General features: G+C 45.5%; 1 long non-coding RNA gene across 1 annotated transcript; it reads right to left on the reverse strand.

Annotated features, from left to right (window-relative positions):
• Positions 1–1,566: 1,566 nt before the first annotated feature.
• On the reverse strand, positions 1,567–16,494 carry LOC140419406 (uncharacterized). Its single transcript, XR_011945763.1, has 2 exons — positions 16,447–16,494; positions 1,567–13,384 (listed from the first exon to the last, which is right to left on the reverse strand). It is a non-coding gene; the product is annotated as an uncharacterized lncRNA (long non-coding RNA).
• Between the last annotated feature and the right edge of the window lie 338 nt (positions 16,495–16,832).

The raw sequence follows: 16,832 nt of genomic DNA on the forward strand, positions 1-16,832 counted from the left end.
TCAGCACTGAGGGAGCGCTGCACTGTCGGAGTTTCCTTCTTTCAAAATGTTCAACTGAAGCCCTCTCTGCCCCTCTCAGGTCCTGTAAAAGTTCCCGTGGTCACTATTGTGAAGAAGAGTTGGGGAGTTATCCCAGGTGTCCTGACAAATATTTATCCCTCAATCAGCATCACCAAAATCAGATCATCTGCTCATTGCCACATTGCTGTTTGAGGGATCTTACTTTGTGCAAATTGACTGCTGCATTTCCTATAACAGTGACAACACTTCTGAAGCTCTTTGGGACATGTTGTGGTTATGAAAGGCACAACAGAAGTGAAAGTTTTAAATTGAAGATTGATGCTATCTGATCCTTAATTGATTTCAGCCACTCCCAACTTACCATTTAATAAATTTGATTTGGTTCGGACAAGAATTTTAACCAATTAAAGAAAAGGCAGAATTCTGGACAGTAAATGTAAAAAGGAGTTTATTAAAAGAAAAGGTTTACTGAACGACTTGAAGACATTGACGTTTATAACTTCAAGGCGGTGATCAGTCTGTAGAAGCTCAACCCTCCCTGGCTCCTTCTTTGACAGTAATTTCCTTGGAACTCGGCCTCGAGTCTTCAGTACTTGGCCAGCAAGGAAGACCTTCGGAACCTCGACTTTTATCACCAAAGTGACCATTACCTCATGTCAGAGTTGGGCCTGTTGTAACATGACCATTGGTCAATTGGGCACTAGTTTAATTCAATTGGATCTTTAATTACTGACACCACCTTCTCTCATTACCTTTGACAGGAATACAATTGAACTGTTTCATACGATCCCTTTATCTGATTCTGTACAATTCCTTATTCATACAGTTTCAAATGTTGAGGCTAATCCGAGTGGGAAGGTCTCTCTTGCCGGTATATTTATCCTCATTGCACATTCTTTATATACACAGCAGTGAAGCTTTTATATTTTTACAACAAATAAAACTGACTTTTACTATAACTACTGATTCATTATTGTTTCATTAATTGTAACTTAATTAAGGATCACTACGTATTTCATCATCTGTTACAGACTCATAGCTAATTAATACAGCAATATTTAATTAATACATTTGATTGATACAAGATACACTGGTTCTCTACTGAGTAGTACGACACTCTGTATGCTTCACCCGGTGTCTGTGTCTATGTATTTACATTGTATATTTATCGTATGTCCTGTTTTTTCATGTGTGGAGCAATCTGTCTGGACTGTACGCAGAACAATACTTTTCACTGTACCTCGGTACACGTGACAATAAATCCAATCCAATCAAAGAGAGTTTCTTACTCGTCTTCAAATTGAACAATGAGCCGCCTTAAAAATTATTTATTCATGGGAGGTGGAGGTCACTGGCTGGGCCAGCATTTACTGCTCATTCCAATTGCCCTTGAACTGCGTGTCTTGTGAGGCTATTTCAGGGGACACTTACAAATCAACCATAACATTGCTGTGGATCTGGAGTTGCGTATAGGCCAGGCCACGTAAGGACAGCAGATTTCCTAAAGGACATGACAGCTTTTTGCAACAATCGACAATGTCAACATTCGACTTTTAATTTGAGGCTTTTATTCAATTACAATATCTCACAGGCAGATTCAATCCCAGATCCCCAGAGCATTAACCTGGGTCTGGATTACGAGCCCACATAGACTTGGCAGAATATGATGTCTTGCAACTACTCAAAATTATAAAGTAATTTATTTTTTCCAAATAAATTCTGATAGCTCTGCAGTTTCTGTAAACAGTTTGGTCGATGGTATTAAAAAAAAATTAAAGATCTAGTCTTTACAATATAATTACTGAATACACCAATTCACTAATAATAATCAATGTTCCTACTGAACAATCATTAATTTAATTATTGTTTTTTGCTGCACCGGCTCTTTCCAAGAGCCGGTGCAGACTCGATGGGCCGAATGGCCTCCTTCTGCACAGTAAATTCTATGATGAAATCATTACATAATTAATACAGAAAAGGTACAGAAGGTGAAATGGCTGCAGGAGGCACATGTTAGAGGTATAAAAGGGCTGTATTGACCTTGTTACTAATGATATTGAATACACTATGAAAAAAACAATTTTAAAACAAAATGTGATTACACATGCGTACTTACAGCTTCCTACATTATAACAGTGAATATGTTTCAAAAGTACTCCATTGGCTTTAAAACACTTTATGAGGTCCAGTGGTAGTGAGAGGTTTTATAGAAATGTACACTTGTTCTAATTGTCCGCAAACTCGGATATATTACACTCAGTTTCCTCACCAAAATCATTGATAAAGATTGAGCCTTAATTTTGTATAATAACGTCGTTGACACCATTTTGAAGACTCAGCAGAGGGCAGTAGTGCAGAGCTGCTTATTGGCTGTTGCGGGGGAACTTTGCATACGTCCGTGTGCTCACCCTAACTTGAAGGTGTGCCTGAGCAAGAGACCCTAGCTGTTCAAGTGAAGACAAGCATCCAGCAGAGGGCAGTAGAGCAGAGCTGCTGATTGGCTGTTGCAGGGGAAATCTGCATACGTCTGTGTGCTCACCCTAACTTGAAGGTGTAGCTGAGCAAGAGACCCTAGCTGTTCAATTGAAGACAAGCATCCAGCAGAGGGCAGTAGAGCAGAGCTGCTGATTGGCTGTTGCGGGGGAAATTTGCATCCGTCCGTGTGCTCACCCTAACTTGAAGGTGGTTTGTGGAGGAGCTTTGTCAAGTGACACTAAAACCCGAAACACTTCTTCAGTGTTTCCCTCCCGACCCCCTCCTCTAACAAAAAAAAAACAACCGCTGTAAAGATCAAGAGGAAGGCTTGAGGGCAGGTAGAAGTAGAAAGAAGTTGAACCTTGACGTCACAGCCTGCAGGTAAGGGATTGGCTGATGACTGGTAAGTAGTTTTTCTTTTCTTTTCCATCAGGTGTCATTGTGCGGGGCGCAAAGGTTGCCGAGTGAGTGCTTGCTGAGAAGGGGAGTGAATAACAGGTAAGCTCTTTCTTCCTTTTTCTTTTTTTATCTAGAGGGGATGGCAGGGAAGGTAGTGCAATGTTCCTCCTCCAGAATGTTTGAGGTGAGGGACGCAGTCAGTGTCCCTGCTGATTTCACCTGTGGGAAGTGCACCCATCTCCAGCTCCTCAGAAACCGTGTTAGGGAACTGGAGCTGGATGAACTTCGGATCATTCGGGAGGCAGAGGTGGTCATAGATAGAAGCTTCAGGGATGTAGTTACTCCGAAAAATAAAGATAGATGGTGAGAGTGGCTGGGAGGAAGCAGTCAGTACAAGGATCCCCTGTGGTCGTTCCCCTTAGTAACAAGTATACCGCATTGGATACTGTTGGGGGGGGACTTACCAGGGGTAAGCCATGGGGTACAGGTCTCTGGCACAGAGTCTGTCCCTGTTGTTCAGAAGGGAAGGGGGGAGAGGAGTAGAGCATTAGTTATTGGAGACTCCATAGTTAGGGTGATAGATAGGAGATTCTGTGGGAATGAGAGACTCGCGGTTGGTGTGTTGCCTCCCAGGTGCCAGGGTGCGTGATGTCTCGGATCGTGTTTTTGGGATCCTAAAGGGGGAGGGGGAGCAGCCCCAAGTCGTTGTCCTCATAGGTACCAACGACATAGGTAGGAAAAGGGATAGGGATGTAAGGCAGGAATTCAGCGAGCTAGGGTGGAAACTTAGATCTAGGACAAACAGAGTTATTATTTCTGGGTTGTTACCTGTGCCACGTGATAGCGAGACGAGGAATAGGGAGAGAGAGGAGTTGAACACGTGGCTACAGGGATGATGCAGGAGGGAGGGTTTTATATTTCTGGATAATTGGGGCTCATTCTGGGGTAGGTGGGACCTTTACAAACGGGATGGTCTACACCTGGACCAGAGGGGTACCAATAACCTGGGGGGGAAATTTGCTAATGCTCTTCGGGAGGGTTTAAACTAGTTCAGCAGGGGCTAGGGAACCTGAATTATAGCTCCAGTGTACAGGAGGTTGAGAGTAGTGAGGTCATGAGTAGGGTTTCAAAGTTGCAGGAGTGTACCGGCAAGCAGGAAGGTGGTTTAAAGTGTGTCTTCTTCAATGCCAGGAGCATCCGGAATAAGGTGGGTGAACTTGCGGCATGGGTTGGTACCTGGGACTTCGATGTTGTGGCCATTTCGGAGACATGGATAGAGCAGGGACAGGAATGGTTGTTGCAGGTGCCGGGGTTTAGATATTTCAGTCAGTACAGGGAAGGTGGTTAAAGAGGGGGAGGGGTGGCATTGTTAGTCAAGGACAGTATTACGGTGGCAGAAAGGACGTTTGATGAGGACTCGTCTACTGAGGTAGTATTGGCTTAGGTTAGAAACAGGAAAGGAGAGGTCACCCTGTTAGGGGTTTACTATAGGCCTCCGAAAAGTTCCAGAGATGTAGAGGAAAGGATTGCAAAGATGATTCTGGATAGGGTTGAAAGCAACAGGGTAGTTGTTATGGGGGACTTTAACTTTCCAAATATTGACTGGAAACGCTATAGTTCGAGTACTTTAGATGGGTCCATTTTTGTCCAATGTGTGCAGGAGGGTTTCCTGACACAGTATGTCAATAGGCCGAGAGGCGAGGCCATATTGGATTTGGTACTGGGTAATGAACCAGGACAGGTGTTAGATTTGGAGGTAGGTGAGCACTTTGGCGATAGTGACCACAATTCGATTACGTTTACTTTAGTGATGGAAAGGGATAGGCATATACCGCAGGGCAAGAGTTATATCTGGAGGAAAGGCAATTATGATGCGATGAGGCAAGACTTAGGATGCATCGGATGGGGAGGAAAACTGCAGGGGATGGGCACAATGGAAATGTGGAGCTTGTTCAAGGAACAGCGACTGCGTGTTCTTGATAAGTATGTACCTGTCAGGCAGGGAAGAAGTGGTCGAGCAAGGGAACCATGGTTTACTAAAGCAGTCAAAACACTTGTCAAGAGGGAGAAGAAGGCTTATGTAAAGATGAGGCATGATGGTTCAGTTAGGGCACTCAAGAGTTACAAGTTAGCTAGGAAGGACCTAAAGAGAGAGCTATGAAGAGCCAGCAGGGGACATGAGAAGTCTTTGGCAGGTAAGATCAAGGGTAACCCTAAAGCTTTCTATAGATATGTCAGGAATAAATAAATGACTAGGGTAAGAGTAGGGCCAGTCAGGGACAGTAGTGGGAAGTTGTGCTTGGAGTCCGAGGTGAGGTGCTAAATTAATATTTTTCGTCAGTATTCACACAGGAAAAAGACAATGTTGTCGAGGAGAATACCGAGATTCAGGCTACTAGACTAGAAGGGCTTGAGGTTCATAAGGAGGAGGTGTTAGCAATTCTGGAGAGTGTGAAAATAGATAAGTCCCCTGGGCCGGATGGGATTTATCCTTGGATTCTCTGGGAAGCTAGGGAGGAGATTGCTGAGCCTTTGGCTTTGATCTTTAAGTCATCTTTGTCAACAGGAATAGTGCCAGAAGATAGCAAATGTTGTCCCCTTGTTCAAGAAGGGAAGTAGAGACAACCCCGGTAACTATAGACCAGTGATCCTTACTTCTGTTGTGGGCTGAATCTTGGAAAGGTTTATAAGAGATAGGATGCATAATCATCTGGAAAGGAATAATTTGATTAGAGATAGCCAACACGGTTTTGTGAAGGGTAGGTCGTGCCTCACAAACCTTATTGAGTTCTTTGAGAAGGTGACCAAACAGGTGAAGGAGGGTAAGGCAGTTGATGTGGTGTATATGGATTTCAGTAAAGCGTTTGATAAGGTTCTCCACGGTAGGCTACTGCAGAAAATACGGAGGCATGGGATTCAGGGTGATTTAGCAGTTTGGATCAGAAATTGGCTAGCTGGAAGACAAAGGGTGGTGGTTGATGGGAAATGTTCAGACTGGAGTTCAGTTACTCGTGGTGTACCACAAGGATCTGTTTTGGGGCCACTGCTGTTTGTCAGTTTTAGCCATGGTAGCCTTGTGGATAGCACAATTGCTTCACAGCTCCAGGGTCCCAGGTTCGATTCCAGATTGGGTCACTGTCTGTGCGGAGTCTGCACATCCTCCCCGTGTGTGCGTGGGTTTCCTCCGGGTGCTCCGGTTTCCTCCCACAGTCCAAAAATGTGCAGGTTAGGTGGATTGGCCATGATAAATTGCCCTTAGTGTCCAAAATTGCCCTTAGTGATGGGTGGAGTTACTGGGTTATGGGGATAGGGTGGCGGTGTTGACCTTGGGTAGGGTGCTCTTTCCAGAGCCGGTGCAGACTCGATGGGCCGAATGGCCTCCTTCTGCACTGTAAATTCTATGATAAAATCTATGATAAATGACCTGGAGGAGGGCGTAGAAGGATGGGTGAGTAAATTTACAGATGACACTAAAGTCGGTGGAGTTGTGGACAGTGCGGAAGGATGTTACAAGTTACAGAGGGACATAGATAAGCTGCAGCGCTGGGCTGAGAGGTGGCAAATGGAGTTTAATGCAGAAAAGTGTGAGGTGATTCATTTTGGAAGGAATAACAGGAAGACAGAGTACTGGGCTAATGGTAAGATACTTGGTAGTGTGGATGAGCAGAGAGATCTTGGTGTCCATGTACATAGATCCCTGAAAGTTGCCACCCAGGTTGATAGGGTTGTTAAGAAGGTGTACAGAGTGTTAGCTTTTATTGGTAGAGGGATTGAGTTTCGGAGCCATGAGGTCATGTTGCAACTGTGCAAAACTCTGGTGCTGCCGCATTTGGAGTATTGCGTGCAATTCTGGTCGCCGCATTATAGGAAGGATGTGGAAGCATTGGAAAGGGTGCAGAGGAGATTTGCCAGAATGTTGCCTGGTATGGAGGGAAGATCTTATGAGGAAAGGCTGAGGGACTTGAGGCTGTTTTCATTAGAGAGAAGAAGGTTAAGAGGCGACTTAATTGAGGCATGCAAGATGATCAGAGGATTGGATAGGGTGGACAGTGAGAGCCTTTTTCCTCAGATAGTGATGTCTAGCACGAGGGGACATAGCTTTAAATTGAGGGGAGATAGATATAAGACAGATGTCAGAGGTAGGTTCATTACTCAGAGAGTAGTAAGGGCGTGGAATGTCCTACCTGCAACAGTAGTGGACTCGCCAACACTAAGGGCATTAAAATGGTCATTGGATAGACATATGGACAATAAGGGAATAGTGTAGATGGGCTTTTGAGTGGTTTCACAGGGCGGCGCAACATCGAGAGCCGTTAGGCCTGTACTGCGCTGTAATGTTCTATGTTCTATGAAACCCCAGACACACCACATGCACAATTATCTGTTGTAAAACACTGCGATTTGGAATGCACTGTCTATAAATGGTGCTGAAATCTCATTGGACTGTAACTTCCAAAAGGGAATTTGATGCATTCCGAAAAAAAAAGTCGAACTATGGGATTAAATGGGTCGCTGTACAAAGAGCTGGCACGGGACAAATGGGCCAAATAGACTCCTCTGTGCTCTGGGAGCCTTGTGTACATGTAAAGGGATTGGTAACAACCTGGAACCTACTGCCTATGAGGGTAGGAGATGCAGAAATGAGGGAAGGATTTTAACAGGAAATTGCATGGGCACTGAGAGAAATAAACCTACAGGGATTTGGAGATAGAACAGGGCAATGGACAGACTGCCTTCCTCCACAGGGAGCCGACATGGTCTCAAAGGGCTGAATAGCCCCATTCCCCACCCTCCAGATGCTGTGATCTCAGGAGAGAAATTCAGCTGCTCCAGTCACTCCAACTAAAGGAGTCCCTCATCTCTGGTGCCATTCTTGCAAATTTTCACAGTAGCTTCATTGCAGTGTTAACGTAAGCCTACTTGTGACAATAATAAAGGTTATTATTGTAAATGTCCTCTCCACCCTAAGAAGTTCACATCTTTCCTAAAGTGTGGGGCCCAGATATAGGGTTCCATTCCAGAGCGGTAGAATTGAAAAGTCCAGAGGAAATGTTCAACTTGTTTAGAGCCAGGGTTAGACTACACTGGGAGCTCTGTCAACATTGGTGATCTCCATTTAGAAAAAGGAAATAGAGGCACTGGAGAAGGTGCAACAAAGGTTCATAATATACAGAACTGAGAGCATTTAACACTCAGGAAAGGCTTGGGCTGCTTTTTTCTGGAAAAGAGAAGACTGATGGAAGTCTTTAATGAAATGAAAAATGCTTATTGTCACAAGTAGGCTTCAAACAAAGTTACTGTGAAAAGCCCCTAGTCGCCACATTCTGGCGCCTGTTCGGGGAGGCTGGTATGGGAATTGAACCGTGCTGCTGGCCTGCCTTGGTCTGCTTTAAAAGCCCGCAATTTAGCCCAGTGTGCTAAACCAGCACAAGGGATTCAATAATCCAACAGGAATTTCAGTAGAAACCTCTTTACCCAGCGAGTGGTGAGAATGTGGAACTCGTTACCACAGCGAGTGGTTGAGGTGAAGAGCATGAATCCATTGTTCGTAAAGCTAGATACATACATGAGGAATAAAGGAATAGGAGATGCTGATGGGGGAGATGCAGAGGGGTGGGTGGGGGTTCATGTGGAGCATAAATACTGACACGGACAATGGCTACCCTCAGCCGATATGGGAATTTAACCTGTGCTGTTGGTGTCACTCAGCACAAACCAGCCATCCAGCCAACTGAGCTAACCAATCCCCGTGTAAATCTGTAATAATTCCTTAAATATTAGTGATTGCCTGTCTCCCACCATACTATTTAATGTAGTTTCCCAGTGCATCTCAGACAACTTGCCCCTCATACCCTGATAGTTTTCCTCTGTGAGAAGCACCAAGATAAATTAAACAAAAGAACCATGTAACCACCATAGACCATCTTCATGGCAATGTGGCATGATTTTGGGGGTTTCCAAACAGAAATGGTAATGAAACATCGTCTAACCTCCAAACCCCCTTTCAATTTTTGATCCTCGTGAAATGTGAAACCAGATATTCGCAAGATGGCTCAGAGAGAATCAGCTCACTGGAGGAGAAGCCATGAGACCGGCCAGTCCACAGAAAGAAACCCTCTGACTATCCCCATTGACCAGCAGAATGAACAAAATGCAGTTTTGGATGTAATTGAGAACAGAAACAATAACAGCAGAATCCAATCCCTGTAATCGGTTGTGAATTTGTTGGTGTCTCAGGAAGTGCGATGAATTACTAAATCTCTTCACACATTGAGGGCAGGTGAATGGCCTCTCCCCAGTATGAACTCCCTGGTGTGACTGCAGATGGCATAACCGAGTGAATCGCGCAAATAGACATAAACGGGTGTGAGATAATCAGGATAATGGAGACATGGCTGCAGGATGACCAGGGATGGGAACTGACTATATTCAGTATTTAGGAAGGACAGACAAAAAGGAAAAGGCAGTGGAGTGGCAGTGCTGGTTAAAGAGGAAATTAATACAATAGTGAGGAAGGGTATTAACTCTGACAATGTGGAATCTGTATGGGTAGAGCCGAGAAACACCAAGGGGCAAAATAATTAGTGGGCATCGTATACAGACCCCAAACTGCAGGGGTGATGTTGGGAATGGCATAAAACAGGAAATTAGGCTGATTGCAAAAGTTTCTCGAGGTATGTGAAGAGAAAAAGATTGGCGAAGACAAATGTATGTTCCTTACCGTCAGAAACAGGGGAATGTATAATAGGGAACAAAGAAATGGCTGAGAAAATAAATACATAATTTGGTTCTTGTCTTCACAAATGAGGGCACAAATCAGGCACCAGAAATGGTGGGGAACGCAGGATTTAGTGAGAGGGAGGAACTGAAGGAGATCAATATTAGTAAAGAAATAGTGTTGGGGAAATTGCTAGAATTGAAGGCTGTTAAATCCCCAGGGCCTGATAATCTGCCTCCCAAAGTAGTTTAGGAAGTGGCTTCAGAAATAGTGGATGTATTGGTGGTCATCTTCCAAGATTCTACAGACTCTGGAACAGTTCCTGCAGATTGGAGGGTGGCTTATGTAACTCACTATTTAAAAAGCGAGATAGGGAGAAAACAGGGAATTATAGACCAGTAAGCCTGACATTGGCAATGAGGAAAAATCAAGAATCCATCAGCAAAGATTTTACAGCAAAGCACTAAGAAACCAGTGACAGGTTCGGACAGAGTCAGCATGGATTTAGGAAGGGGAAATCATGCCTGACAAACCTACTGGAATTCTTTGAGGGTGTAACTGGTAGAGTTGACGAGGGGGAGCCAGTGGATGTGGTATATTTGGACTTTTAGATGGCTTTTGAAAAAGTCCCACAAAAGAGATTAGTGTGTAAAATTAAAGCACATGGGATTAGGGGTAGTGTATTGAGATGGATAAAAAACTGGTTGGCAGACAGGAAACAAAGGTAGGAATTAATGGATCGTTTTCAAATTGGCAGGCAGTGACTAGTGGGGTACCGCAGGGATCGGTGCTTGGACTCCATATATATTAATGATTTTATTTTTGAAATATAAAGTACCCAATTTTTTTTTTCCAATTAAGGGCAGCACGGTAGCATTGTGGATAGCACAATTGCTTCACAGCTCCAGGGTCCCAGGTTCGATTCCGGCTTGGGTCACTGTCTGTGCGGAGTCTGCACATCCTCCCCGTGTGTGCGTGGGTTTCCTCCGGGTGCTCCGGTTTCCTCCCACAGTCCAAAGATGTGCAGGTCAAGTGGATTGGCCATGATAAATTGCCCTTCGTGTCCAAAATTGCCCTTAGTGTTGGGTGGGGTTACTTGGTTATGGGGATAGGGTGGAGGTGTTGACCTTGGGTAGGGTACTCTTTCCAAGAGCCGGTGCAGACTCGATGGGCCGAATGGCCTCCTTCTGCACTGTAAATTCTATCTAAATTAAGGAGCAATTTAGTGTGGACAGTTTACTTACCCTGCGCATCTTTTGAGTTGTGGGCGTGAGACCCACACAGACATGGGGAGAACTTGTCTCCATATGGACAGTGATCCGGGGCCAGGATTGAATCCTGGTCCTCAGAACAATGAGGCAGCAGTGCAAACCACTGTGGCACCCTATATATTAATGATTTAGATGACGGAACAAAATGCAATATCTCCAAATTTGCAGATGACACCAAGTTTCTTGGGAGGGTGAGCTGTAAAGAGGTTGTAGAGCTCCTTCAGTGTGATTTGGACAAGTTGAGTGAGTGAGCAAATGAATGGCAGATACAGTATAATTTGGAGAAATGCGAGGTTATCCAGTTTGGTCGCAAAAACAAGAAGGCAGGCTATTATCTGAATGGCCATAAATTAGGAGGGGAATGTGCAACAAGACCTGGGTATCCTCGTACATCAGTCACTGAAGGAAAGCATGCAGCTACAGCAGGCGGTAAAGAAGGTAAATGGTATGCTAGCCTTCACTGCGAGAGGATTCGAGTACAGGAGCAGAGATATCTTGCTGTCATTATACAGGGCCTTAGCGAGGCCATACCTGCAATATTGTGTGCAGTTTTGGTCTCCTTATCTGAGGAAGGATGTTCTTCTCTAGAGGGAGCGCAGCGAAGGTTTATCAGACTGATTCCTGGGACGGTGGGACTAACGTATGAGAGACTGAATCGGTTGTGTATGTATTCGCTGGGGTTCAGATGAATGAGGGGGGTCTCATAGAAACCTATAATATTCTAACAGGACTTGACAGGGTAGATGCAGGAAAGATTTTCCCGAGGGTGGGAGTGTACAGAACCAGAGGTCGAAGTCTGAGGATACGAGGTAGACCATTTCGGGCAGAGATGAGGAGTAATTTCTTCAACCAGAGAGTGGTGAGCCTGTGGAATTTGTTGCCACAGGAAATAGTTGAGGCCAATACATTGTATGTTTTCCAGAAGTAGTTAGATATAGCACTTAGGGCAAAGGGGATCAAAGGGTATGGAGGGGAAAGCGGGAATTAGCTATTGAGTTGAATGTTAAGCCATGATCATAATGAATGGCAGAGCAGACGCAAAGTGCCAAATGGTTTCATCCTGCTCGTATTTTCTATGTAATCCCTTCCCACACTAAGAGCAGGTGAATGGCCTCTCCCCAGTGTGAACTCGCAGATGTTTCCGCAGTGGATGAATCAATATATCCCTTCCCACACTAAGAGCAGGTGAATGGCCTCTCCCCAGTGTGAACTCGCTGGTGTGTCTGCAGGTTGGATAACTGAGTGAATCCCTTCCCACACTGAGAGCAGGTGAATGGTCTCTCCCCACTGTGAACTCGCTAATGTGTCAGCAAGGTGGATGAATCAATGAATCCCTTCCCACACTGGGAGCAGATGAATGGCCTCTCCCCAGTGTGAACTCGCAGATGTTTCCGCAGAGTGGATGAATCAATATATCCCTTCCCACACTGAGAGCAGGTGAATGGCCTCTCCCCAGTGTGGACTCGCTGGTGTATCTGCAGGTGGGATGCTTGAGTGAATCCATTCCCACACTGGGTGCAGGTGAATGGCTTCTCCCCAGTATGAAGTCGCTGATGTATCTGCAGGGTGGATAAATCAATGAATCCCTTCCCACACTGAGAGCAGGTGAATGGCCTCTCCCCAGTGTGAATTCGCTGATGTCTCAGCAGGTTCGATAACTGTGTGAATCCCTTCGCACACTGACAGCAGGTGAATGGCTTCTCCCCAGTGTGAACTCGCTGATGTTTCCGCAGGGTGGATGAATGACTGAATCCCGTCCCACACTGAGAGCAGGTGAATGGCCTCTCCCCAGTGTGAACTCGCTGGTGTGACTGCAGGTGGGATGCTTGACTGAATCCCGTCCCACACTGAGAGCAGGTGAACAGTCTCTCCCCAGTGTGAATTCGCTGGTGTGTCTGCAGGTGAGGTAAATCAATGAATCTTTTCCCACACCGAGAGCAGGTGAAGGGCCTCTCCCCAGTGTGAACTCGCTGATGTTTCTGCAGGGCGGATAAATCAGTAAATCCCTTCTCACACTGAGAGCAGGTGAACGGCCTCTCCCCAGTGTGAATGTGTCGATGAATCTCCAGCTGAGATGGGACTCTGTATCCCTTCCCACAGTCCCAACATTTCCACGGTTTCTCCATGTTTTGGGTCTCTTCGTGTCTCTCCAGATTGGACAATCAGCGGAAGCCTTGTCTACACACAGAACATGTGCACTGTCTCTCCTCACTGTGAATGGTGTAATTTTTTTTCAGGCTGTGTATCTGGTTAAAGCTCTTTCCACAGTCAGTTCACTGGAACCCTCACACTCGGGTGTGTGTTGTGTGGGTCTCGGTGCTTTTTCAGTCACATTCACGTTTAAAATCTTTTGAAGCCGACAGATCGGACAAACATTTCTCCTACTCGTCGATGATATTCAGAGCCCGATGATATTCAGATCAGAAGGAATCGAGTGAGTTTGTCACATCGAGACGTGATGTTTGAGATTTCTGTCTATAATTCCTCCTCTTCCAATATCCTTTAAAAACAATTTACAAAAGTCATCATTGTTAGTACAGGATAGAAATTCAGAACAGACAATTCTAGTTCCTATGGAACATTATTTCCTCTCATTCTCCAAAAGCTGTAAATCTCCATCCTACACAATCTCTCTCCATTCTCACTCTGCTGTATCTAATATTCACTCACCCAATTCTCCTGAAGGTGCTGATTCATGTTGATTGACAGATCCAAGCTCAGCTCACTGCTTCCTGACCAGGACACAGAGATTTAGAATAGGAGCAAGAATAGGCCATTTGGCCCACCGAGTCTACTCAACCATTCAATGAGATCCTTGGTCGATCTACCTCAGCATCATTTTCCCCACACTATCCCCATATCCCTCGATATCTTCAATATCTAGAAACCTGTTAATATTTGTCTTGAACATACCTGATGACTGAGGCTCCATATTCCTCTGGGGTAGAGAATTCCAAAGCTTCACCACATCCTCGAGTGAAGAAATCTCTCCTCATCTCAGCTTTCTCTCTATTTTCCTACTTGTTCCGCATAACCCTTAACGGGTCCTTGGCGCCGTGAGGCAGTAGTGCCTCATGTGACCAGAGACCATTCTTTTAGTCAGACAAATAAATGTGTCAACCTGTTGAGGAGATGGGTGGAAGGAGTTGGAAACACTTTGTGGGGCCCCTAATCGACATGAAAGTATTTTTCCCCAAGATTTAAGAGTCACTCCATTGACCAGAACCTGAATATCATTGGCCTGTGAATCATAGAATCATAGAAGTTTACAGCATGGAAACAGGCCCTTCGGCCCAACCAGTCCATGCCGCCCAGTTTTTACCATTAAGCTAGTCCCAGTTGCCCGCACTTGGCACATAACCCTCTATACCCATCTTACCCATGTAACTATCTAAATGCTTTTTAAAAGACACAATTGCATCCGCCTCTACTACTACCTCTGGCAGCACATTCCAGACACTCACTACCCTCTGAGTGAAGAAATTGCCCCTCTGGGCCCTTGTGAATCTCTCTCCTCTCACCTTAAACCTATGCCCTCTAGTTTTAGACTCCCCTACCTTTGGGAAAAGATGTTGACTATCTACCTTATCTATGCCCCTCATTATTTTATAGACCTCTATAAGATCACCCCAAGCCTCCTACGCTCCAGGGAAAAAAGTCCCAGTCTATCCAGCCTCTCCTTATAACTCAAACCATCAAGTCCCGGTAACATCCTAGTAAATCTTTCCTGCACTCTTTCTAGTTTAATAATATCCTTTCTATAATAGGGTGACCAGAACTGCACACAGTATTCCAAGTGTGGCCGTACCAATGTCTTGTACAACTTCAACAAGACGTCCCAACTCCTGTATTCAATGTTCTGACCAATGAAACCAAGCATGCCAAATGCCTTCTTCACCACCCTGTCCACCTGCGACTCCACCTTCAAGGAGCTATGAACCTGTACTCCTAGATCTCTTTGTTCTATAACTCTCCCCAACGCCATACCATTAACTGAGTAGGTCCTGGCCTGATTCGATCTGCCAAAATGCATCACCTCACATTTATCTAAATTAAACTCCATCTGACATTCGTCGGCCCACTGGCCTAATTGATCAAGATCCCGTTGCAATCCTAGATAACCTTCTTCAATATCCACTGTGCCACCAATCTTGGTGTCATCTGCAAACTTACTAACCATGCCTCCTAAATTCTCATCCAAATCATTAATATAAATCACAAATAACAGTGGACCCAGCACCGATCCCTGAGGCACACCACTGGTCACAGGCCTCCAGTTTGAAAAACAACCCTCTACAACCACCCTCTGTCTTCTGTCGTCCAGCCAATTTTGAATCCAATTGGCAACCTCACCCTGGATCCCGTGAGCTTTAACCTTCTGCAACAACCTACCATGCGGTACCTTGTCAAAGGCTTTGCTAAAGTCCATGTAGACAACGTCTACTGCACTGCCCTCATCTACCTTCTTGGTCACCCCATCAAAAAACTCAATCAAATTTGTGAGACGTGATTCTCCACGCACAAAGCCATGCTGACTGCCCCGAATCAGTCCTTGCCTCTCTAAATGCTTGTGGAAGAAGAAACGTTTGTCTGTTATGTCCACAGGAAAAGATTTCCTTTTTTCAAATAAATTTAGAGTAACCAATCGTCTTTTTCCAATTAAGGGGCAATTTAGCTTGGCCAATCCCCTTAACCTGCACATCTTTGGTTGTGGAGGTGAGACCCACGCAGACATGGGAAGAACCATAGAATTTACAGTGCAGAAGTAGGCCATTCAGCCCATTGAGTCTGCACCAGCCCTTGTAAAGAGCACCCCACTTAAGCTCCACGCCTCCACCCATTCCCTTTATCCCCGAACCCAACTTAACCTTTCTGGACACTAAGGACAATTTAGAATGGCCAATCCACCTAACCTGCCTATCGTTAGACTGCGCGAGGAAACCAGAGCACCCGAAGGAAGCCCACGTACACACGGGGAGAACATGCAGACTCCACAGACAGTGACCTGGGGCCGGCATCGAACCCTGGTCCTCAGCACCATAGGCAGCAGTGCTAAGCACTACACCACCTTGCCACTCCTCGGGTTCCGACATGGGCCTGTGTGTGACTGAACAGAGCCCCACATGGGGTCAGGCGTCCTTTGAGATTGTGGGATCCAGAGAGCAGGATTTGCTTCTGTTTCTTTACTTCTCTGTTGCTACTCTGATCATAGATATCTGGGTCTGTGCAAATCGGGGTAATGGAAGGTTAAGTACCCAAGCCAAAGGGTAATGCAGTTTGCTGGCCAGGTTGTCTCCATTCTGAGCAATGTGGAATAAGCTTCTCCGTCATTGAAAATGTTGCCCCCTACAAACATGGCGGCCGCACATGCGCTCTCCTGCTCATTGTTCCGAGTAAAGATGACGGTCGTTATCTCGAACCCATCACTCTCGGCCCCGCTCCATGAAACGGGGGAACGAGGAAGTGTTTTTTCCGGGTATGGGCTTGCACAACATGTTTAGAAAACTTTTCCGCCCACCAGCCAGATCCATCGCTCTCTGCGTTCCACAATATTCCTCTTACCCTTTATGGATTCCAAATAAAAGCTCTTCTCCATCGCCATTGCCCGCACTGCGCATGCTTCAGTCAAAGTCTCACCCACCCTCACTCACTCCGATTGGTTGGAGGACCATCCACTCCCGCTCGGTCCTCCAGTCGCTCCCCCTCTTCCTATTGATGTGGAGATGCCGGCGTTGGACTGGGGTGAGCACAGTAAGAAGTCTTACAACACCAGGTTAAAGTCCAACAGGTTTGTTTCGACATCACTAGCTTTCGGAGCACTGCTCCTTCCTCAGCTTCACCTGAGGAAGGAGCAGCGCTCCGAAAGCTAGTGACATCGAAACAAACCTGTTGGACTTTAACCTGGTGTTGTAAGACTTCGTACTGTCCTCTTCCTATTGGCACATAGC

Source organism: Scyliorhinus torazame, chromosome 5 (genome assembly GCF_047496885.1).
Source record: "Scyliorhinus torazame isolate Kashiwa2021f chromosome 5, sScyTor2.1, whole genome shotgun sequence".
Lineage (NCBI taxonomy): Eukaryota > Metazoa > Chordata > Chondrichthyes > Carcharhiniformes > Scyliorhinidae > Scyliorhinus > Scyliorhinus torazame.